The sequence below is a fragment of the Tachypleus tridentatus genome, chromosome 8 (assembly GCF_004210375.1).
Source record: "Tachypleus tridentatus isolate NWPU-2018 chromosome 8, ASM421037v1, whole genome shotgun sequence".
NCBI classification, from domain to species: Eukaryota; Metazoa; Arthropoda; class Merostomata; order Xiphosura; family Limulidae; genus Tachypleus; species Tachypleus tridentatus.
The window spans coordinates 65,209,991-65,237,097 of record NC_134832.1 but is presented as its reverse complement, the minus strand read 5'-3'; the positions used below and the strand labels follow the sequence as shown (position 1 = coordinate 65,237,097).

The following is a 27,107-nucleotide window of genomic DNA, read 5'->3' as shown; positions in this document are numbered from 1 at the left end:
CACTGATAACATTTTATTGAGTACATAATATATGTTAGGTATGTTTTTAATAAATACAAATGCACATGATACAAAAATTATTCTAACTGCTTCAAAATCATCCTAGTATTTGATGGATATGAATACATTTTCCTGAATCGATTTTCAAAATGCTGAAGTATTTTCTGTCTGAACTTTTATTGCTGAAAAAGAATTGTAAGTTGATTTTCTGTATTTTTTTTCAAAGCTGTAATCTAGAGGAAACATAATTTCTATCAAGTAATTCCATATACATTCTTGATACCAAAACGTATAAAACAGGGAAGCCATTCCATAAACATTCGTGATATCAAAACATATAAAACAGGCATATGATAAAGTAGTGTTAAACATAAAAGAGTTTTCAATTAAAAAAGCGTCATTATGAAACATAATGACTGAATGCTGGTATTAATAACAGCCGCAGTAGAAACAAGTATTTCCACGTGAAATTAATCGCAAATTATCTGCATTAATTACAATACTTGGAGCAAGCAATATAAAAATCGTTTTTAATATAAAAATTGCTATTAAAATTGATGAGAGGATTTTACCATTAATAATATAAGTTGCTAAAGAATCAAGTATTATCGTTTAAAACTAATTGTAAATTATCTGTATTAACTACAAAACGTCGAAAAGCAATATTTACAAGCATAAAACCTCTCTTTGATTAATTGGGCTTTTTTGTTACCCATGTTCAATCAGTGATTTAATAAGTTCTTGTCGGGTAAGCCTTTTCCATAGTTCATTTATGGCTAACTTTCACACTTGTCTTGTCTTGGATTGTTAATAATGATGATAATCGAGTGTTTCATACCAGAATAAGATAAATATTAGTTGGAAAATGGTAAGGTGGGTGTTGATAGAGAGATGGGGTGTTGGAGTAGGTGTCTTCGTTTCCTCTTCTCCCATTATAGCTGACACACTTACGTATGGCCGGTTTGCCAGGGTACATTGTTAGTGAGCAAGATAAAAGGGAAGAGAAAGCGTAATGCTGTCACAATGCAGTGTACGGGTTTCTTCAGATCCAACGACGTGAGAATGTTCTACTTTGGACGTAATTAACGAAGGCTCACTTTTTTGCTTCTCGAAGTGTTGACGTCTTTTAGTCATAGATGAACACAAGCCAATCTTCTAAGAGAAACAAAAAAACACATTCATGTGACAATATTCGCTTAAGAATGTTTCATCCGCTTTTGTAATCCAATAGAATATTTCTTACAAAAAGGTATTTCTAAATATTCTTCACTAATTGTAAGATTATAATATATATTTTCTTTTATATTCATACTTTCAAATGAAGCTTCAAACCTTGTAATACTTATTACGCAATAAATATAATACAGTTTTGGTTCAAGTTATTTAAGTTAAATTGTTATCAAATGTCAGTCATAAAACATGCTACAGTTTCTTTTTGTCAGTGTAATAGTTGTGTGTTTACTTAAACGATTCGGCATTGTCTGACACCCCCATAGCCCAAGTACAACTTCCCATAACTTGAACTGCAGACCAGAGAGAAGACTAGAAACTAAAATCTCCAGTCACATGAAGGGCTCTACTCTTAGTCGAATAGTTTGTTTGTTTGTTATTAAGCAGAAAACTACACAGTGGGCTATTTGTGCTCTGTCCACCACGGGTATCGAAACCCGGTTTTTAGAGGTGTTAATCCACAGATATACCGCTGTGCCACTGGGGGGCTAGCCAAATACCAGGACTGACTACTGCTCTTATAAAACATACACATATGAAAGTGTTTGGCAGTACCACGTCACGAACCCGAGACTCCCAGCTCTTCAGTCCAGAACACTAACAAGTAAGTCATCACACCCGGGACCTCGTTATGGTACATTAGAGGTCACAACTAGTGATATTGCCGTTTCCTGAATAATGTATTTTTTTCTATAATTTGCCTATGATTCTATTATGTTCAAAGTAATGAAAATCATTTCATGTCTTTGATCTTAACATCTCATCGCGCTCCGGCATGGCCAGGTGGTTAACTTGATCGACTCGTAATCTTAGGGTCGCAGGTTCGAATACGATCACACCAAACATGCTCACTCTTTCAGCCGTAAGGGCGTTATAAGCAGCTGCATTATCTCTTGCCTTATACTGTTAAATCAGGGACGGCTAACACAGATAACCCTAATGAGGCTTTGCGCAAAATTCTAAAACAAACATTTCATTGTGCGCAATGGTAAATGTTTCCTTAATCAATAAATAATGTGATAACAAAAAAAATGATTTTTTGATGCACATGAATAAGATACAAATGTGTCTAGAATCAAGTTAATAAAATTAGAAACGGTTAGAATAAACAAACGTTTTAAACTATAAAAGTATATATAACTTAGAATGTGTAGTCGAAAATAGGAGTGTAAAATGTTTTACGGTCTGTTTGCATTCAGTTATTTTTTTTTCTTTAAATGTACAGTACTTACATTCCAGTCACATTATTTTTGAATTCTTTGTTTCTTCTAGACACTTCAAGATGAAAAATAACTTTCAATACTGGGTTTTGAATACGATATTCTTTTGTTTTTGACAGTAAATATCTTGAAGCGATTTACAATATTAAGTCAAACTGTATAAAAATGTAATGTTACTTAATTATTAAAATTCCAATTGTATTAGGCTTAAGGTGTAATGAGAGAACTTAATTCCAGAATAAATGTTATTGTTGACATAACCGCAGACATCTATGTATAACTTTATAAATGTTATTGTTGACATAACCGCAGACATCTGTGTATAAATGTTATTGTTGACATAACCGCAGACATCTGTGTATAACTTTCCGACACATATATTAACATTTAAATAGAGATATTATAGAGATATTTTTTGCATGCTGTTTGTTACATGATACATTATTTAAAATTAAGTTTTAGATGTTTCGAACGTTTAGCCTAAAGTTGAAAGTACGAATTGCCGTTTAGTTCTCATAAACACTTTTGTACCGTCGTATTTTGCACGATTATAATATACATTTATGTAGAAACTAAAGAAACTCGCTCAGATTGTGTTTGTGGACAATATTAGATTGTGAAAAATAGTTATTTTATTTCTTACTCACTAACTGCTATGACTTGACTGGCATATTGCGATTTTTGTGGATCATACTGAGGTTATATTATTTTGAGTTACTGATAATAAGTTATCAGGCAAAGAAAGAAATATTCTCCTGTAGGTGGGCTTACCGTTCCACTTCACAGGATTGTGACCCAGCTGCTCTGGTAATAGTTCGTTAGTCAATAACAGAGCAAGTTACCTTAGCGAACATTTTCGTTTATTGAAAGTTGCAAGTAAAGGAGCTTCAAGAAACACAGACAAACACTAAATAGTAATTCTCTAGTATTGTTTGCCTATATCGTATTGATTAAGATAGGAACTGATTGTTGATTTGCCATCAAACGAACTTACCGCACGAGGAACGTTTTCTTGGATCGGCGAAACGAAGAAGAATCATCATTGAAGCACGTTCACCTCAAGGGGGAGAAGGGGCTCACCAAACGTCCCACTGATTTCGACGTCTTAAGTTTTAACTTACTGTTAGTGTTTGGGATGGGAAAAGGAAAGGCCACATTTTCGAAGACATTAGTGAGTTGATAGATAGATTCGTATCATTGGCTTTATTTAGGGCAGTATACATTGTCTTAGTTGAATAGTTTACGATTCGTTGATGGTGTTTTTTCTGTTTTTCAAGTTACACCTACCTAATTCAATTTTCTAATGATTTAGAAGCATATAATAAAACATATAATGTAAAGAATACGATAAATCATAATATTTTATACTGGTTTACGCAGGTTTGAATAAACCAATCACATGTAAAGTACAAAATATTTCAATAATATTTAAAGCTTGTGTAATAATGGAATCAAAATATGTCTTTCGGTTAAATATTTACGATATTGTGTGTGATAAATTACAGATGTTAATTCTCTAAGAGAATAGGCAGAAATACAGACCAACGACTTCCTTTAGTTTTAAGCAAATCAATGATGACATGGATATAATTTACAGAACCACTTCACTAAAAAGTCATTTTTCATTCACTAGAAACTTAATAAAAACATTAAGTAAATATAACTGAAGTATTTTTTGAAAGTTTTGTTTGATATTAGATAATCTTCTTTCAGTTGGCTTTAAGTAAGTTAATTATTATATTTATACTATGTTATATTATAACAATCCAAGTATAATTACAATTTGAAGTATTGCTGTAGAATTAAGGCGTATTTATACCGTTGTATCTAAGCCGTAAATAATAATAAAATAATAGGATTAGCTCAAATAATTCTTTGTTTATTTCTTTGGTGTTAAGTACAAAGCCACACAATGGACTATCTGTGCTCTGCTCACCACTGGTATCGAAACCATCGTACACAAACATTTCTCATAAAAAGATGAGTTCGTATTTGTTTTATAGGTTTTAGTTTGTAGATTCTTACAATAATAAAAAGTCGCTGATTTGAAAACGGTTAGGAGAATAAGTCGAAAACGGACTATTAATGACATAATTTCTGTGAAAAAGTACTTCTTAAGATAATTAAATATCGATCTTTTACGGTTAATTATAAATAATTAATGCAAACTATTGGCAAAAAGTTATTGTTATCACTTTACCATATAAGTGAGTTGAGTAAATTTGCAAAAGTTTTCACCATTATCATCAAATATGGATTGTTTGTTTGCTCTGTGTATAACAAGGATTCTAATCCCGGATTTTAACATTTTAAATGTATCACTGATGTTCTGGGGGAATTTCAAGTATGAGATTTTAGTGGCACTCCTATTTTTATTGCAAATAATTTAAAGTATTATACTGGACACTTAAAAAGTGTTCCACAAAATTTTTTCCACTTATCGTACAAACTATTTGAGTTCGTGGATTGAAAGAAAATCCACAGAGCAGCGGCTTGTGGAAGACAAAACATCTGAAGTGCTATTTTTATACACTTCTTATTGCAAGCGATAATGGGCAAATTAACAGGAATATGAGGAAGGATATTCTTAGTTAATTTTATAATAACATTTAGGCTTATTGCTTTTTTATCCAAGATTTCGCCTGTTTTCAGCTTTTAAACCATGACTTTCTAAAATTCATCTTTTAAAAATTCCCAGCGAAGTTATACACATTAAGTTTAGCCTCATGTTAGAATATTAACACCGCTTTTTGTCTTTTATTAAATTATTAACAATTATTGTCAAAAGCCAACATCTACGCTTGAATAGATAAAAAATAAATTTATTTCTAGAAAAAATAGAACCGACTATAAGAAGACGTTCATGAACTCATAGTGTTTTGCTATGTTTTAAATGACAGATTTAATCATTTCCAAGGTCTGTCCCTGTAAAACGTTATTCACGCCGAGCATTATTGTACTAAGCGACAGCAACTAGCATTAGACAAGAAAAATATTTACCTTCTTTTATGACACTCCAAGCCCCCTTTTTATGAGAACCAAATTGAAAGATACACAAAGAATTTCAGTGAATTTTTTATCAGCTCTCTTACTTTTACTGTTTTTAGTATTTATGAAGAAATCTTGTGTTCCGAAGTTCAGTTTGTAAATGTTATGATAACGGGTAGTATGGATGATAGTGATCTTAGACTATGCTATTTCTTAAGTCGAGGAAAGGTAAATTAAATATTATTAGTACGTTGTCTATATAGTTATATAGTTGGCAAATAAACCCCAAAACAACTGAAAGTTGTATTTCAATGATGTTGAACCTTTAACATGTTCATACTTCCTGTCTTTCTAATTTTGTAATTGAGGATATGTATCCGAGATCATTCTTCAACTTACTCTGCGGAGCGTCTCCCGGGATGGCGAGTTACCATGGAAACCGGATGCCTGCGTTGTCTCCTTAACTGACAGGCGGATCACAGAGGGCGCCCGGAAGCCAGTAGAACCGTTTCGTCACCTCTTCAGCCTCCGCATCTACTGCTGTGTGTGTACTAACTCCGACTGAGGTATTACCAGCCGCTGAAATGCTTGCTTGTCTCCTTTCAAGAACCAGTATTCTCTTGGACGATCAGATGAAGAGCTGTCACGTTTCCAAGCTAGTGTCAACCCCATCTTTGCTCTCTCAACCTCTATGACGTTTCACCGGACGAAAGACGAAACAACAAGTAAGGAATGCAGTTACTTTTGGTAAGTCTAAATCACAAATCCTGTTTCAGTGTAAAAAGAGCAAAACATAAAGTTAAACCACGTGGCAGGGATAGTAAGCCTTAGAGTCAGTAACCTCAGAATTGCTTCACTATATGTGTAACGAAACTAGAGGACTTGGAAAGTAGTGTATATAACTAGGTCAATTTAAACATAAAGTTTATTATAACATACGGTTTTTAAACAAATATTTATAACTTAAAGTACACTGTTCACACTTTTAGTCTCTAAAATTAAACCAAAAATTCCCTTAATGTTGCAAACAAACTACCAAACTTTAGGTATTTGAACTTTTCTATAAAGATTGTATTTAACCAGAAAATATTGTTTTTACGCACGTAATTTACTAATTTAAAATAATAGATCATCATAAACTGAAATGATCCCGTAATTAAAATTTGTAGTGTAAAAAACTGAATGGTTAAAATAAAAAAGAATAGACGATGTCAGATGTATATTTCTGAGTTTATTAACCTCTGTGGATCAGTGGTATGATTGAGGGCTTATAACTCTAAAATACTGAGTACAATACTTGCACTAGATAATGCACATAAAATTCATTATGTAGTTTTCGCTTAGCAACAGAGAGTCTAGTGCAAATATTATTTAAGATATTTTTCTTTAAAGATATAGTATATAAAGTTATTTACTAACTAGTAGGTTATATCTGTAAGGAAATATTCCCCACTTTTCTAATTTTAAGTATGAATATCTAAACTCAAAGTACATTAAAAATGTATTTATATATGCATGCCAGGTGGTTAAGACGCTCGACTTGTAATATGAAGGTAGCGGGTTCGTATCCCTGTCGCACCAAACATGCTCGCCCTTTCAGCCGTGGGAGCATTATAATGTTATGGTCAATCTCATTATTCGCTGATAAAAGAGTAGCCCAAGAGTTGACGATGAGTGGTGATAACTAGCTACCTTCTCTTTAGCTTTTACGTTGATAAATTAGGAGCGGCTAACGCAGATAGCCCTCGTGTAGTTTTGCGCCAAAATAAAAAAAAAATTTTTTGTTTGTTTTGGAATTTCGCACAAAGCTACTCGAGGGCTATCTGTGCTAGCCGTCCCTAATTTAGCAGTGTAAGACTAGAGGGAAGGCAGCTAGTAATCACCACTCACCGCTAACTCTTGGGCTACTCCTTTACCAACGAATAGTGGGATTGACCGTCACATTATAACGCCCCCACGGCTGGGAGGGCGAGCATGTTTAGCGCGACGCGGGCGCGACCCGCGACCCTCGGATTACGAGTCGCACGCCTTATGCGGTTGGCCATGCCAGGCCTTAAAAAAAACACAAAAAAAACTATTTACATATATAAAACAAAATTAACATGAATAGGTAATAATAATTTTACATAATTGTATCTAAAAAATAATAAATATATATTGGTTGCTTAAAAATTTCTTGCCAAAAATATTAATATGATATTATATCATATAAGTTTATAAAATATAAATACGCTTTCTTGTGAGATCCAAGTAAAGTGGAATATATGATGTATGGATGTGGAAACCTCTGACGACGACGTTAGTATCGATTATAGAGGTTTGTTTGGTTTGTAGTTGAACATGATGTAGGCCCGGCATGGTCAGGTGATTAAGGCGCTTCACTCGTAATCCGATGGTAGCAGGTTCGAATCCCCTCCCACCAAACAAGCTTGCTCTTTCAACCGTGGGGGCGTTATAATGCACGGTCAATCCTACTATTCGCAGGTAAAAAAGTAGCCCAAGAGCTGGCAGTGGGTGGTGATGACTAGCTGCGTTCCCTCTAGGCTTATACTGCTAGCGCAGATAGCCTTTGCGTAGCTTTACGCAAAATTAAAAAAACAAACAAACATAGTGTGTATACATATATATAGCACTGTCTATATCGAGAATATAGCATTGCTAGTGCTAACTTGTTGCCGTTGTAAGTCTAAATAATTCACTGTAACCTGCATCACACTGTATTGTTATCAATATTTTGTATAATCCTCTCAGTCAAATTCTGTTTACAAGGCTTATAATACTAATCTCTCAAACAGGGAACTACTGATAATTAATGTTTTTACGAAAACAAACTCATTCAAACCAATAACTTGTAATGTTTATCTCATGAGACTTTCAATCAAATCTGATGAGAAGACTTATTGTACAAAAGTCTCAAACAACAAATTACTGATAATTAATATTGTACAGTAAGCTTCTTAAAGCCTAGACCTCATAACTGTTGTGAGGAAAAGAAATCCACTATATACTCAAAAGCTGTACGTCTAGAACTTATAAGGTTTATTCCATAATTTGTTTGAGAAGACTTGTTGCACAAATCTCTCAAACAGCGAATTACTGATAATTATATTGTTTTGAAAGCCTCTTAAAATATAGAACTTGGACTGTTTTTATCACGTAAACATTTATCACTTTTTAATCCTAATTATATAAGTTCATCGTTAGATTGCATCATTGCTATTTGTGAAAACATTTTCGATGTTGTAGAACCTTTACAGACCTGTACAGGAGTTCTGAATAGCGTTATTTAACGAAGTTTCTTGTTCTGCAACGCTTAAGATGGTGTTGAAAGAACAGTAAGAATACTACGTTGGTGTACAGGTAATTAAAACTGACGGGAAGTATTGTATAACAAACAATTCCAATTATAAACAGTCTTAGACGCTTATATAGCAGACGAAGTCAGTAATAAGCTTAAGTTGTTTTTCTAGTTAGTATAAGTACGGATGAAGATGTACTCTGGATGGTATCAATAAAGTTATACAATGGTACATTTAAGAATTTATTCAATAGCATATCAAGAATATTTATGCAATTGATAACGTTGATTTTACCTTGTGTATCAGGATTAATCAACTAAGTTTATCAAAGAGGTTTCTATGTTTTTTTTTCACACTCAGAGGCTTATGCAATAATATATTAAAGTATCTATGAATATTTTACACTGTCTGAAAGGTTTATAGAATAATACATTAAAAAGGTTTCAACATATGATAATGTTGATTTTGCATTTTATACAAAGATAACTAAAGTTTATATACTACACAAGACGCCATACTTGTTATACAATAGAACATTTTAATTATTCATAAAATGAAAGGTATATAAAGATAAGAATATTTGATAGGCATGAATATAGACAAAAATATTGTTTATGTACTATTTGAGAGTTTCAAGAGGCTTCTCGAACTTGTAATGTTGATTATCTGCTATGTGAGAAGATTACATATGGGACGATGTTGGTTATACCATCCTTAATACAATTAATGATTTTGGCTACAAATCACTCAAGAGGCTTATACGTGTGGTCATGTTAGTTATGTGAAGGGTTGGCCGAACAGAAGAAAAGCAATGTAAGTGATGACGCTGGTTATATACTACCTCCCATATTTCTTCAACTGATGACTTTGATTATGAGAGATTTATTAACTAACAATGTATGTTAAACCCTATACAAAAGACTTCTACAACTTATAAAGACATCACACACTATCTGAGAGGCTTATATATGCTAAATATAATGTTGGTTATACACTATCCGAGGACTTGTGGGATTACAGAAGTCGATTATAAAACTGATAATATTGGTACAAGAGACTTGTATAATTGGAGATGCTGATTATATGCTACCTTATAAGCTTACTTTACTTATGACGCTATTAATACTTTATATGAGAGGCTTACACATCTAACGACGTTCATCGCGAAAGGAGAAGATAGTGGTTGTCTATTGTGGAAAAGAATTATACAACTACTAATGTGGATTATGGAAACCTTTTATAAAATTGATGTTGGTTCTTCAATAATGAGCAGTGATTGTTGTAGAAGGATTTGTGTTAGTTATATACTAAAGAATAAACCGTTTACATAACACAAAAGGTATCTTATCTTGATTTTGATTGATGATACGATTTTCGTAGGCTTGATGGTAAGCGTGCACAACAATTAACTAATGTTTTTAAGTCGAGTTTAAATCTTAAACAACTGAATGTTTTGTTCATTATATCAGTACTGTTATTTATAACAAAACGTTTTAATAGAGTTTTCAAATCAACGAAATCTCAAATGTTTCAGTTAATGTTTATTTCAACTTTATAGAAAGATGTGTCAAATAAAAAATGAAACTATTGTTTGCATTATCGTTCTATGTTTTTAGTAGACATATTATAGAAATATGTTTTATAAAACAATTATACTTACAATGTTAAACAACTGATGTTTGAGAAAGTTGATTTCCTTTGAAAATTTAAAACTAATTATATTAGTAGCAGAAATTTGTGAAAAATAAGTCCCCACAGTTCTTAACTTTGAGATTTGTGACCAATGGAAAAGAACTATCTATCATATAATTTTATTTCATAACACTAAGTTCAAACATCATAATTGAAAAAGCTATAGTGTATGTAAAATAGCCCCACAACGATACAACGGTTTGTCTGCGGACTAACAACGCCAGAAACTGGGTTTCGATACCCGTGGTTGACAAAGCGCAGATAATCCAGTGTGTAACGTTGTGTTTTGTGCTTATATGTTAGCTTTGTTAACCTGAAGATGACCTAAGAAGGTCAAAACGTTATTCTTTTCTTTATCATTTAAAGTGTTAATACCAATACCAGCTGTCCTGATATACAATTTTGTGCTTAACTACAAGTAAATAAACATTCCTGTATGAAACAATCCGGAGATGAGTAAAATGCCATTGAAGTGACATAATAAACACGTCCTGTTTAGCCACGTTCCGAACTTTTCACTTTAAACATTTTCAGTCATCTGTTCTAAACCTTCAATGTAGTTTTAAGAGCAAGAAATTTTTCATTTTAAGATGTTCAGTTCTACAATACTTCTATTGAAGTAAAGTATTTCCACAACCCATTGTAATGATTGTGTATTTTGCCATTAAGATTCGTGAGAGGATTACGCAAGGAGGCAACAAACAAGAGCTGATGTTCTTGCATAGATATGTTTTAGTATTTCATTGCTAAGTACACTCCTTTTTGTAGAAAACCTCTATTAATTTCAACGTGAAAATAAATTATTTAACATTCCAAAACTATCCAATGTTTGAACAGAGTAAATAAACTTGAACAAAATGAGCGTCAGTCTGGTCCTACTTTTGTGAAGTAACATCTAGAACGCCTTCTGTGATAATTTCGCCGTCATTTGTACGAAGACTACCACGGAAAAAATTCACTCTTCTTTCGCTTTGTTGTTTACCTGAAACTAGTTGTAAACGACATAGTATATGACAGCAAATATTTATAATATTTATTATAGATTTTAGACTTATACTTAATAATTTTCACTAAGGCTATGAAACTAAAAACTTTCATATAACAAATGTGGTATTAAGCTCTTCTCAAGTTAGTCAACAAAGCAGAATAACCTATATTACAAACAGCGTCTGGTATACTAGGAATGTTGTCATTAAAATTAGAACTTCATTTTGATGGTATATTAGTATACAATGCTTGATTAAATGCCACTGAAAGTTTAAAATAATAAGGATTTGAGTTCATGCATATGTTCTTAAGTCTTTCACAATCGAAAGGGTCCCGAGTGAATTTTACTTTTATGCGCTCATGAGAGAAACCTAAAATTCTTTCAAAGCTACATTAATTTTGCTTTAAATATTCGAGCCGCTCTTACACCGAGGACTTTAGAGAAATTACAGTGTTTTTTATTGAGGCTTAAACCATGATAAATCTGTATACCTAATAAAAACACACTTTCGTTTTACGTTATACATTTGTCAAGCCTTAGTGAAAAGTAGAGGAAAGTTAAGTATTTGTATAACAATCTACATTATGCATACTTAAAATATATACTAATGTTTGCTTCGTGGTTTCACATGAATCACATACATATATGATAACACGACATACACACACATACAGTGCTTACGTTTGATAACATCCCTTGTGTTAAGTATATATTACTTTACAAAATTTTTAAATAGAATGTTTAACATAAACCGAATGACATTTGAAATTTATTTAATTAATATATCACTATAAACTAAAACCGAGTTGTATACACTTGAATTGAATGAATAAACGCTAGTGAAATCTACAATAAGCAAATCAGAGTCAAAAAGCCGAATTAAGCATCTCAATTTGCCTCACTATTGTCCTACTTCTTTAATAAGACACTTGATTCGAAAGGGGAATACTTATGGGAAAAACTTGTTCACTAACGTGAAGACTTTAATTACTGTCGTACGTTTAGAACGTATTTTCCTGAGCTTAATTCGGAGCACAAAATGGATCTTATCAGAGCGCTGAACAGGTGCAACGAATTTACTTTGGGTTATACTTTTAAAACTGATCAATAAAGTTATATCTATACTGACAAAATGTATATTTTTAATACGTGCTATACGTATACACAGATATATATATAACATGTATGTCTTTATTAAAGTTATGAGTACTTTCAAAATATGATTAAACAACTTTTTATATTAACACAAAATCTAAAAGTAATCTGCGTAACCGTGAACATCTAGGCTCATAACTGTTCATTACTTTACTCATGAAAATGGGCCCCTGAGGCTGTGACTGTAAAGATTGCTTTGAACCGCACTTGATAAGAGCCCTTCAATGAAATTCTCCCAATAATAAGTTTCCCAAGGCAAGAAATTCTTCTTGGACTTCTGTTGGCTTTCCTTTTGCTGCTCAAGTTCGAAGTCTTAGAGTTTCTGAACAGTAAAGTCATTCTACTGATTTTAACATACTTCCTTACGTGACTTAGTGAATAGACGAGTCTATTTTAACAGGTCCTGTTTAGCCACGTTCCGAACTTTTCACTTTAAACATTTTCAGTCATCTGTTCCAAACCTTCAATGTAGTTTTAAGAGCTAGAACTTTTTCATTTTAAGATGTTCAGTTCTACAATACTTCTATTGAAGTAAAGTATTTCCACAACCCATTGTAACAATAAATACATATTTTTATCCTGATGTCAGAATGGCAACTTCTGATGATTTCGAAAATATAATACTAATAGTTTGTTATTACCAAAAACCAGTCGAAACAAAATAAATAAAAATAAAAACGCTGCATTAATTTAAAGGATATCAGGGTACAAACTATAATGCGGAATATAAAATGTACCCTAGGTTTTGGAGGTAACTGATGAAGGAGGAGATACATCGTCTATCAGTCTTGACCTCCATTCACTAGTCTCACGTGAAGAAACAAAATAAAATAAAGGGATAGCAATAGAAATTAAAATTAAAGATATAGAAATAGAAATTATGAGGGCGATATGTAGGTGCTCAAGCCGACAACGCCCCCCATCTATATCACCCTTCACTGCCTGTAGACAGTTATGGGAAAGTGACTGCTTTCCAAAGTAAAGAATAAGAAAAAAATCATTGAAAAATAAAAATATGAAAAATAAGGTACTATAATTAGGGGTAAGTATGTTAAATAAACTTACCTTTTCAAGTTAGCATTCCAGTCCCCATTATGGCTGAAAAGCACTAAATGGTAGCTCAGTAAACGAATAATACTAATATGAAGGGTACATCCAGTTATTTAAATTAACTAGTATAACTCCCAACCATCACGTATTAAGTCTACTGTAACTATCGTGCTCTAAACAAGCTTTTATATGCGGTATGGTGTACATCCGTGTAAAGCAGTGTCAAATTGTTAAATGACTTGATTCATAACTCAAAATAGTTATTAGAAATTTTTATTTCTTTATATTTATTTGAAACATTTTTATATTTTTTACAGAATAGTTTAATCATTTTATATAGCCTTTCTTTATTAAGTCTATTAACTATTAATTTTTATCGGTATTTCAACATTACTGATAAAATATTGTAATTTATTACAAATTCTACAATATCTTAATAATTACAAAGTTATAATGCCTATAATAATAATATATATATATGTTTAATTGTGTATATTCACTGTCATCGTTTTCGTGCACCTTACTTTTCTTCATATCTTCTATCACAATTTCACTTTTTTCAAATCCATTGATCTGCTATTTATCGTATGTTAATTTTCAGTTTAATTCTTTAATTTCTCCTGCTACGTTTGGTTTTAAAACTTTATATCTGAATGTCACCTTCGTTATGTTTATCATTTAAACATCTCTTTTAAATTCAATTTATATTTGTTTGTCTCCAGTTTCATTTCATTACCCGTATTGTTTTTTTTCTATATTTTTCCAGTCCTTTCTCTTGACACATTTTCATCGTAAACACTATTTGGTTATCTTTTTTCTGAATAAATATTCGATACATTTACCTATATTGTATCTTTATTATTATCTTTGTATTTATTAGCTGAATTTTATTACATTTGTCTCATATTCTAGCACATTCTATAATTAGCTCTCCAGGTACCCATTACTGTTTCCTTGAAAAACTCTTATGGTCGTCATGGTTATAAGTTATCCTATTATAAACAAAACAAGTTAACTATCTGAATTAAATTTACATTACGTCAAATATTTTTCAGTTTAAATTCATAAACTTTCTTTATACCTGAATTCGCAACTTACATGTTATGATAATAGGTAAAACATTGTTTTTAGTATTATTATTTCGATTTCTTAAACTGAATAACACCATTGGAAGAATTGGGCGAAAAGATCAGATCAGAGATCACTGTGGTTCAGATACGACACCCGTCGCCACTCAGGACTTTATCTTTGATCTAATTACGGGATTAATTTACAATCTTATAACACATCCACTTTATTCTAGCCCATTTAAAACCCATAGTGATCTGACCAGTTTAGAAGTTTATGAGATGCAAAACATAAGAGTCGAGTTAGGAAGTTTGACATTTCTGTATGAGTTTAAAAGAAGAAGAGTTATTATTTATAAGACTTATTTGTGTCGGAATTCGGGTGTGAAATTAGGTATATTAACGTTTAATATATATATTCACTTGTAATAATGATTAAGAAACTATGTAAACTTCAAATTTTCTCTTTGAAATGTTTATAAATCACAGATTTTGTGTATTACTCATATTTATTGTCCTTCTGGTATATGGTTCACGATGAAATATTTTCATAAACTTTTGAACTAGTGTTGAATTTTTTATATATTCAAATATGGATTCACAGCATGCTTCAACACATGCTGTTAGGGTAAAGTTTTAATAAAAAATGACCAGTAATAATTTCAGATTGGGCCAAGCATGGCGAGGTGGTTAAGGCACTCGACTCGTAATCTGAGGATCGTGGGTTTGAATCCCTGTCACACCAAACATGCTCGCCCTATGAGCGGTGGGGGCATTATAATGTGACGGCCAATTCCACTATTCTTTGGTAAAAGAGTAGTCCAAGAGTTAGAATAGCTGCCTTCCCTCTAGTCTTACTCTATTAAATTAGGGACGACTAGCGCAGATAGCCCTCGTTTAGGTTTACACGAAATTAAAAAACAAACAAACAATTTCAGATTGGAAATATCAAGTTACAGAATACAAGAAGTTATTCAAATTTAATAATAAATTAGATAATTCTAAGGGGTCATTAAAATGAGGTGTGGGATAAGAATTAGTTATTTTTTCTATCAAGTACTTAATACTTTATAAGAATTGTAAGATCTGAACCTAATTTGTTTAAAATGTGTATTTTCCCCTAGTAGTTTAAAAGTGAGATTTCAACTCAGTATGAACTAGTGAAATATTATTAAAATGAAGATTTTTTTCATGTCAGCTGATTTGCTTAAACGTTCTATCTGATTTACATTTTTACATTAATGTTAAAATAGAAAGATTTAATTTCCTGTTTATTCTATTACGCTGACAAACACGAAAATAAACCTAACTTTTAGCCTTGAATTAAAAAAACGATCGTGTTATGAAAGCATATCATAGGAGCGATTAATTACTTTAAGTTTTACTCCCTTAAACTAATTAAGTTAGTTGCATGACAGAGAGTTAAATTTTAATCGTCGTTTCTAAATTAACTCACTAGTAAGTAATTAAAACACGGAACTGAGCAACATGTAAGACGATGAAAAAATAACAAGGTTGTTACCACTTTCTAATCGAAGTGCACTTTCCAACTATGTGGAAATTTCAAATAAAACTCCTACTTTAATGAATTAATCGAAAACTTAAATTCATTCATCGAACAACTTGCGAACGCCTCACTCATTTCTCGCAGCAATCAGTTAAAGCATTTTGTGTTTTTAATTTGTACACGTTATTTGAGAAATTATCTTGGTTTAAAGGAAGGTAGTCTTCTATGGTCAGGCCAAATGTTAATGACTAAAAATGTAGTGTTAAAGTTGAGCGTTATTTCAAATAACATTTTAAAAGATCAATTACAAAGTTTAAACTTACGCATTAAATTACTTGAAGATTTTATAGAAAGGGAACTATTAAACATGTAGCTTCATTAATCAGCACCGTGTCTTAAAGCGTTCTCTGTTCATGTTGGTTATGCTACATTTGTCATTCGATTAAGCAAAAATGTGTTGGCAAATTGTTTTAGGATTATACATAAGTGTTAATGATGTACAAACGTTTAAGATGCCTTTAAACATTTGCAGATGGACGATATTTACCAAAAATAATTTTGGCAGATCACACATGCACGTGTTTGTTTGTAGTTAAGCTGCACGCCACACAAAGTTCTGTCTGTGCTCTGCCCTCTACGGCTACCGAAATTTGGTTTCCAGCGTTGTAAGTCCGCAGATATATTGCTGTGTCACTGGTGGAACCACACATAGATCAATTATGAACAGTTACCATAACTGTGCATTTTTTTTATAAGTTATCTGTCACTTCTCTTTCTTTTCATTTTGTCATAATTAATTATAGATATTAACATATTAGAAAACTTCACAAAGCTTTACCTGACAACACTAAAACTGCTTTAAGCAACAAGAAGCATATATTATAGATTGCACGAGACCTATGAAGGCTAAGCTGAGAATGGTTATGTTATTTTTGTCCATTACAGACAACCACAGTGTTTAGTTTCGCTTTGGCAACACTTGTTGAAAAAAGACTATTGGTTAGCGTGTTACGAGGTTGCAAATTCAATGGCTTCTGATTCGTATCGCGTCTTTTCAAAAACGTGCAAAGCTACGCAAGAGCTATTTGAACAAAGACGTCCCTAATTTTGAAATTATAAATTAGAGAGAAGGCAGCTAATCAACAGCCAGTACCGTTAACTCTCTAGTTTCTTCGACTTGAAAGAATAGTAAGATTTGAACGTCACTCTTGTAACATTACCATGACTCCAAATCTTGGTTGATCCTTTTTGGGACAAAGAGTCGCGAATCATGAAATTCTAAGTTCTAGCACGTTATCTACTTTCTCACGCCGTAAGAACACGCTCTGCATTACCAGAGCCGTGAGTGGGCTATAAGAGTTCGGTGAGATCCTACTATTCGGTTAGGCATTAGAAACCCCCCAAGAAATGACCGGTGGATGTTTTTGAGTAGCCGTTCGCTTTTCTCTACTGAATAACACTTGAAAATTAATGACGCATAAGTACACCCACAATCTTGTGTAGCATAGTGTAAAAATTCTAAAACAGAAGCAAAACTGACAACTAATAATAAAAACTAATATACATTTCTGCTTTTTTTGAATTGATACGTAGTTGTAGATTGATCTCACAGCAGAATCTCTCTTTTCCTGAGTCAATTTGTATAATGGAAACGAGAAATGATTTTCACGTCCTCGCATCCTCTTAGGATAAATTTCTAAAGTAAATGATCTGCATGTCTTAAGAATAGTTTTCATGATTATGACATACAATACCTTCGTTCACACAGCGAAATTTTGTCGACATTAATCGTTGTAATTGGAAAAGCTGTGATGTAGGTTTTAAACCTCGTTTTCTTCGATAGATAAAAATCCGAGTTATTTATTGTTTTTATAATTACATATCTTAAAGAGTTAATTATTTCATACTTTTTCTCCTTTCAACTCTTCAGTTTTCTTAAGTAAAAAACAGTAAAAAGCTAGACATGTTTGGAGAAATTAGACACCAAAAAACAGTAAAAACTCTGCAGAAATTAAACAATTCACAACTACCTCATTATAACTATACTACATAGAAAAATTAAATAATAATTATAATTTATAATATTTTAGCTTAGATAAAACTAAACTATACTGTAATGTCAATTACTGCTGTCAGTTTAGCCTTAGCTCGGCATGGCCTGGTGATTAAGGGGCTTCACTCGTAATCTGAGGGTCGGAAGTTCGAAACTCATTGCACCAAACACGCTCGCCCTTTTGGTCAAGGGGTGTTATAATGTGATGTTCAATTTCACTATTCGTTGGTATAAAAATCATCTAAGAGCTGGTGGTGAGTGGTAATGACTAGCTGTCTTTCTTCTAGCCTTACACTACTAAATTAGGGAAGGCTGGCGCAGATTGCCCTCGTATAGCTTTGCGCGAAATTCAAATCAAAATGAACACTCTATAATTTGTCATATAATTTAAAATGTTTGGTTATTGTGATTAAAGTCTCAACTAAAACCTTAGCAGAGCTGCGTTTACATTTTTATAAATTATAACAGTTTCCATCAGACCGCTATACAGGAGGTGGACAAAAAAGTGGTTCTCTTGAAAATGTTAATTTATCTTTTATTAGATAAAGAAAAATATGTAAAACTATATATTTTTAGGTAGCACTCAATGAGATCTGTTTAAATATAATCAAATGCTAATTGTAGTACTGGCTTTCATAAATATATCTGAATTTTTCATGATTTTAATTACATTTTCTCATAAAAGGTGTGGCGCACCTGATGTAGTTTCTTAGATCTCCTCATTCCAAGTAGCCTACAAAATGATTAAATAAGTTTTTCTGCGATAATCAAACGTAAAAATGAAACTCAAGATAACACAATCCAGTTTCACAAGTCAATATCTAGTCGACATTTCTGTGGATTTCACTACTGCTTCACATTGACGTGTCATGCTTGTAATGAGTTTGCAGATATTCCAGGGTGATTGACTGCCATCCTTCTTACAGTACTTCAAAAAGTTCACCTTTCTTATTTGGCTTCCGATCTTTCGTTAATCGGTTTAACTCGGCCCATAAACGTTCAATTGGATTGATATCAGGTGATTCACCTGCCGTTTGATAACATTAATTTTGTTATGTCTAAGATATATAATTTAACGACTCCACAATTTTCTCCAAAGAGAGAATTGTTTGATCATTTTGCAGACCAATAGGAATAAGGAGATCTGAGAAAGTACAGCGGATACACAAGACTTTTATGAGAAAATTTAATTAAAATCATGAAAAATTTCAGGTATTTATGAAAGCCGGTATTAAAATTAAGATAGGAGATCATATGTGAACAGATCTCGTCGAGTGCGTTCTAAAAAGGCCTGGCATGGCCTAGCGCGTAAGGCATGCGACTCGTAATCCGAGGGTCGCGGGTTCGCGCCCGCGTCGCGCCAAATATGCTCGCCCTCCCAGCCGTGGGGCGTTATAATGTGACGGTCAATCCCACTATTCGTTGGTAAAAGAGTAGCCCAAGAGTTGGCGGTGGGTGGTGAGGACTAGCTGCCTTTCCTCTAGTCTTACATTGCTAAATTAGGGACGGCTAGCATAGATAGCCCTGGAGTAGCTTTGTGCGAAATTCTAAAATACAAACAAACAAAACAAGCGTTCTAAAAAAGCATATAGTTTTACATATTTCTCTACAATCTAGTAAAAGATATAACAAGTTAACAACATTTTCAAGGGGAGGCCACTTTTATTGTTCACCCCTGCAACTGGAATGTTGGTAAAATCCTGAGGTAACGTGGAACACTCTTATAAAACAACAATTTCTATTGTAGATTTAGCACCTGGCGGTACTTAGCAGGATGTGACGTGTTTCTAAGGGTGTTTTACACATTTTTAATGAACTAAACTTTTGTAAGCCTACAGATCTACTCCATTTGATCAACCTTTTTTTTTTCTACAAGGAATGTATGATCAGATAAGCGTGTGTTTGTTTGGGGTAAACTTATAACCTATTAGGCTGAGGTTCTAAGAAGATTATATGTTTGTTGGTTAGGTGCAGAATGAATCACACAATACTAATCCATATTTTGTAGATTGACTGGACGTGTTTTTGACACTATTTCAGGTAAAATGTACCTCATTGAGTGTCAGCCATATTGGCTGGCCTTGTAAATTGTCTGTACTCTGACGCGATGTTCAATTACAGGTGCAACCATATGATCTACTATCGAAGAAGGTACTCTGCAAAAGCAAAGAGTCAGGGTCGTCTAACAGCTGTCGAACAATAGTACAACTGGCAAATATGTCCAAGCAATGTATAACTGGTTTGAGACACTTGTACTCAACTCACAACAGACTACTATAATTAACTAATGACATTTCCGTATAGCTTTCCACATGAATGTAAAATCTAAATATCTTTCTTGAGGTATAACCATGATTCGGGAGCACTTTAAACTCAGTGATTCACTTCAAAGTGACAACTCAGTTAATATTGTGTGATGTCAACTCATATAGAACAGGCAGGTCAATAATTGTATTTCAGGTCACCTGAATGACAATTAGATAACTGCCTGCTATAGCAGTGAACTAAGGAGAACTTTGACATTATCATATATAACAGTGACTTTTGCCCTGAAGTAACTATAATAATTATTATATATCAAATTTCGATTATCATTTAACATTTTGTTTGCTTCCAAATGGCAAAGCCGTATGTCTACGGACTCCCATTTCTAGAAATCGGCTTTTGATACCCCAGAGCTGAAAGGGCAAGCATGTTTGGTGTCACAGGGATTCGAACCAGCAATCCTCAGATTACTAATCAAGTGCCTTAACCACCTGGCCATGCCGAGCTCAGTAGAAGGTAACAGCATAAGATTACAGTCTTTAAATATAAGCTCACGTTTCACTCCAACATTTTAACACAATCACGACATTCCACTTATAGAGTAAACCAGTTTTAATCAGATATTAATTAAGTGACGTTTAATCAGAAATACCATCTCTGAACGAAAGCTATTTTCAAAGAGATACCGACAACAATGGCTTAAATTTACGGCTGTGAGAAACATGCAACAGAAGAATATATAGATGTGTGACTAAAAATGTTTTAGACGTATGTAATTTAAGAAAAGTATTCCTTTGATTACACGCAAAATGTTTAATTTTACTAATATCGGCTGAGATGTTTTACTTGTACTTATTGCGGTTTAGTGTTAAAGGTAATTATATTATTCGAAATTGGCGTAACAATTCAAATGTATAAAGCAAACCTTGGATGTTATTTACTGTATTGTTTGTTTTTGAATTTCGCGCAAAGCTATAGGAGGGCTATCTGCGCTAGCCGTCCCTAATTTATCAGTGCGAGACTAGAGGGAAAGCAGCTAGCTAGTTATCACCACCCACTGTAAACTCTTGGGCTACTCTTTTACCAACGCATAGTGGGATTGATCGTCACACTGTAACGCTCCAATGGCTGAAAGGGCGAACATATTTGGTGTGATGGGGATCGAACCCGCGATCTGTTAGGTGCAAGGTTAACTCAAAAAAACAATATGATTAAAATCTGTGATAAATTTTAAGACGCATTTGATACGTTACTATTCGTACAGTAATAAGATTCGAAAATTATGTACAAACATGTGTTTCGATTTACGAACATATACGATGTAACAGTTTCTCATTCTTTAAAACCTTTGGTAAATGTTTCGACATAAAAAAATTAGTATATACGTGCAGTAATAAATATAGGCTTTATTCATTCAGAGGAAACAAACATATATCCTAATACAAAATCATTGAACATGGGAAAGCAAAGCTGCTGTTAAAATGTTATCAATGCCTCCATCTGGCTTATTTACATATTGATATGTTCTTATGATAAATATAATTATTCGCTTCATAAATGATATCATGACATAATTATACATGAATTATTCGACATTAAGTGTGAATCACGTGGGTTTGAACCGTTCATAATTATTTTTAATGTTAATACTTTTAATTCATATGTCAACTTTAAGTCACTGTTATTAGGTTTGAATTCCAACCAAAGTCAATTCTGAAAACATAAATCTATACTTTAAGTTTCTACATCCTTGATTCAACTGAATTAGTTGTAACAAATGACCTATTCAAGTTCAAAATAGACAGAACTGAAAAACAAACAAACAGTGTAAAACGGGAAACGTATCATTTTACGAAATGAAAAGAAAACCCAAAGGCATATTGCGCAACGCTTAGTGCTTTTAAAGTGTTTTTGAAAGAGCATTAAAGCGTTTTGCTATAACTTTGCTATAGCTAGGAGTTTAAAGTGTAGTAAGAGGAAGAAACTTCCAAGAAACTCACCCATACAGGAAAATAGAAACTCACCCATACAGGAAAATAGATTTTTTTTGAAGAATTTTAGTATCAAATCGATTCCAAACGGTCCCAGAAATCAATGCAGAAGCACATGGAGTTAGAATCAGCAATAAAAAGAAAGTGTTTGAGGACGGGTATAGGAAAGTGGCTTATATGGTAAAGTTACATCAAAAAATGTAATATTTCACATGTGTTTAAACGTTTTAGAGAACCATAAAGAATAAAGGAATGAGGCAATTTGCTATCCATGGAATGACGCACATAGATTGTACTTTCTGAAAATGGGACCTTGAACAGTTCAAGAAAAACAGTGGAACATGGTGGTGACGGGGGGATGTGTTCCTTGTGTAGGAACGGGAACTGCTGTCAAAAATAATCATTTTATGATTTAAAAACAGCTTTAAATATCCTTATTCCTTATCTAATACCCAGTATATTTGTTTGACTTTTACAGATATACTATTCTTCAACTACAAGTTAAAAAGAAATGACTGAAAAATTAACAAATAATGGCTCAGTTCACGTTCAAATGTAAAAAAAAAAGAGACGTAAAAATATATTACTAGCAAGGATACTTGCGATTGGCTAAAATCAAAATGGATAAATGAAAACAAAGAATGAAACGGAAAGACGAAGTTCCTGAAGAGATACCTAATTCATGTGAACCAATCAAATTCACCTAACAATTAGACGTCATTTTATGAGCTAATTATGCATGTTATATATATAAATGGATCATTTTTATAGCTTATGTTCCTATAAAAACAGATATTGCTATTCTGATGTTTCTTCAACGATTTGTTTGATCTGTTCTAAAACAGTGTTACTTACGCACTGATTAGAGAACATTTATGGTGCATGAATAACAAATAGTATATTTAACATATATTGTTGACCTATTAACTGGCATTCTAACCAAAAAAACTTGGTCATTTATACATAACTTAACTATAAAGTAGTGGAAGAAATAAACAAAAATCATTCTTTGCTAATATTTTGTCATTGTATAATGGGCTAAAATTTATACTTATCTATATACTGAAAACTTTCTTGGACCCAAAGCAATAAATGAGTCATTTCTTAGCTAAGTATCTCAATCATTGAAGAATTTACATAGTAAAGAAAACACAAATATAGAAAGCATATAAAATAACAATGAAAGATGTTTTAGGGAAATTTATTTTAAACTATCGTTGTTAGTGTTCTTACATTAGAGAAAAAGTTTGAAAACCGACACGCTACTAATTGGCATTAAATGCACATAAATATAGTATAAAAATCAAATAGCTCTTTAATTCACTCCAATACAGATGGTGTGGCCTGTTCCACAAGAAAGAAACTAACGACAGTATTTTTTTAGTTATATTTATTTAATGGGTCTCTCATACCATTTTTTTTAGAAATATAAGCATTTATACTGAGAAATTACTCAATATCAGTATATTAGTAGATTGTGACGATTTCTTTATGTCTAAATCTGAACTCATGTCAGAAGCAATATTTAAATAACTATGACTTTACGAAAGTTAAATAATTCTGAAACGTTCTGGTATAATAACTTAACCGGCATGGCCAAGTGGTTAAGGCGCTCGACTCGTGATCCGAGGGTCGTGGATTTGAATCTCCGTCGCACCCAACATGCTCGCCCTTTTAACCGTAAGGGCGTTATAAAGTGAGGGTCTATCTCCCTATTCGTTGTTAAAAGAGTAGCCCAAGAGTTGGCGGTGGGTGGTGATGACTACCTGCCTTCCTTCTAGTCTTTCACTGCTAAATTAGGGAGAGTTAGAGCAGATAGTCCGCGTGTAGCTTTGCGCCAAATTCAGAAACAAAGATACAATAATAGCTTAGCTTTTGTTTAGATGAAGGACTCGTAGAAAGAAATTTAAATTGTTATAGTTTGTTGTAAGAGATGGTATCTGTCAGGAAAATCTGATTTAAAATGGATGGTGCCTGGTTGTAAAATGGTTGAAGGATATTTTAAGGTTCATATGTCGTTACTACGCCTACCCAGTTACGTTCCATATTATTTAGTTTTTCTTTAGAAGATGAAGTCCTTTTAATGCATATTGATTCAGATATATATATAACTTCGTTACAGGACTAGTGTGCATTAGCCAATTGTTAGATTTAACAAACTATTCCCTCTATATATTATCTCTGTCTAAATGTATATGCTTATACATATATATATATATATATATATATATCAAATGTACCCGCTAATACAAATATAACTGGATGTTATAGTGTACATATGTACACACACACACACACATATATGAACGAAAACACGAATGTTTATGTTTGTTTTTATCAGACCTAATGTATATTTAATCAACGATTAAAACATCAAACACATGCACACGTGTACACGAGAGCCTACGTCTTTTACTGCAGGCCTGCTGCTTTACGTGGGTAACTGAACTTTATACAGTAAACAGTTTGCAGAGCGTTACCAACAAGCGATTTCTGGAAAGATACAGGATATAACTGTAACCGTAGTGTCCTTTCCACACACAACATTTGTCATCGTTGTTACAGTTTTTCTGCAATTATTCTTCAGACAAACAGATTTTATTTGAAAAACCTTATTCGAAGTAATTATTTACTTCAAGCAGAAACAATATATAACAATTTTGTTTTATCTCATGAAATATCAGTTTTGTACTTCGAAAAACAGTGATTGTTGTCTTGATTCTTTTCTAAAACGGATATTTCAACGATCTCAAAAGTTTTGTTTTAAGTTAAGCACATAGCTACACAATGGGCTATCTGCGTTTTGCTCACCACAGATATCGAAACTGGGAAGGAGGACATTGAATATAGACTGGTAAAAACAAAGCATAACGATAAAATCAAACTATCTAGGATACTTCTTACAAAATATGCCAACAATGTTTTAAGTATTTGATTAAGACAATGTTTAAGCTGAAACTGAAGCTTTACTTTATGTATTACTATCAGAAAGAGGCGTTTTAAAAAATTAAGTTTAAGTTGAAACTGAAGCTCTACTTCATGCATTACTATCAAAAAGAGATGTTTTATGAAATTAATAGCTTAACATGAAACTGAAGCTATTCTTCATGTATTTCTACCAGAAAGATATGTTTTAAGAGATTAACAGCTTAAGTTGAAACTGAAGCTGTACCACATGTGTTACTATCGGAAAGAGGTGTTTTAAGAAATTAAGAGTTTAAGTTGAAATTGAAGATGTAATTCGTGTATTACTATTAGAAAGAGATGTTTTAAGATATTATAGCCCTGCTTTAAGCCTTAATTAAGAATGTAGAAACCAGATGCGAAACTAAATAAAAACATCTTGAGAGTGAAGAATATCGTACTATCTGTAACTTAGGCCTGCAAGTCACTTTTGAAGGTTTACATAACGTTCACATTATGTTTTATCATAATATTAGTTGGATAACGTTATAGAAGATACCACAGTACATAGACGGTCTCTAATGCGACCTTAATGATGGAAACGTTGAGTACCATAACACAGGGAGTACTTGGATTTTTTTTTCGTCTATCTTCAACTAATGACCAAAATTCTTAAAAAATCAGCTTTCTTACCTTTTTTTTCATCTAGTTCAGAAATGCTCATCTTCGATGTTGTAATGGATAAGTATTGAGTTTTCATATAGAGTCTGTAGGTAGTTTGCGTGAAACTTACTCTTGCTCTTTTTGTTTGCAATCTGCGTCATGTTCTGACGTCACTGTTGACTTGGTTCTGGTAAATGTCAAGAGTGTGTTACTTATTTACAGCACTTCAAAATATTAAGATATCCATGTGTCTTGCTTGCAAAAACTGTACAGAAACATATTCTATTTGGATATTTACTGGGTGTTTATTCATCAGATCATTTAATGCATGTTTTGTATTTTGTTTTGTTGTTGATGAATATAAGCGATTATTAATAAGAATATGACATACATCCCCATCCTTTCATAGTTCATTTATTTAAATCGTCTGAATATTTTCCTAAAAATATTGGGAATCGCGAGGTGTATTTCCGGCTTTTGCTATTAATATTCAATATATTGCAAATAAATTAGGCTTATTTTGAAAAATTTATTCATTTTTACAGTTGAACCAAAACTTGGGAAGTTTTTAGCCACTTACAATAAAATAAATTTAATTTATCTGGAATGAAGACGTCTAGGCAGAAAAACAAACCTTTAAACTTATATAATCTGAATCACATCACCGTCATTAAATTTGTACTTTTTACGTTCGTCGTAAACATAGGTATTGAAGTAAGAGATTTCAAAAGTTTTGATGCCTAAAAATGTCATGTATCACTTTTTGTCATATGCTTAACATCAACCTTTTTTTTCAACCAATTCATTAGATATGTGCTTATTCTATAATATACACTTCGCATATTTTGGTGTCTATTCAACGTCTATACAGAAAAATAGAAAGGTAACACTGAGGGCTTATAACTCTAAAATTCGGTGAGTAAATATCGAACCTTCATATACATAAATATTGTCGTTTTCTTAAGTTGTTAGCTCAGAATAGTATTCTAAGAATAATTTACAAAGCTAGAAAAATAAATTTATTCAGAAAATGAG

At 32.6% G+C, this 27,107-nt stretch overlaps 1 protein-coding gene and 1 long non-coding RNA gene across 3 annotated transcripts in view; one reads left to right on the top strand and one right to left on the bottom strand.

Moving 5' to 3' along the window:
• Nucleotides 1-26,208, bottom strand: LOC143222545 (uncharacterized). The gene is made up of 3 exons (XR_013012305.1): nt 26,103-26,208; nt 5,838-6,205; nt 1-1,155 (listed from the first exon to the last, which is right to left on the bottom strand). It is a non-coding gene; the product is annotated as an uncharacterized LOC143222545 (long non-coding RNA).
• The window catches only part of LOC143222544 (uncharacterized), an 80,175-nt gene continuing 59,118 nt past the window's right edge, over nt 6,051-27,107 (top strand). The window contains exon 1 of one of the 2 annotated variants that reach the window (XM_076449173.1): nt 6,051-6,163. The gene's annotated coding sequence lies outside the window, so the exon portion shown is untranslated. Of the gene's footprint in view, nt 6,186-27,107 lie in introns of both variants that reach the window. The other variant, XR_013012304.1, reaches the window with a different exon arrangement.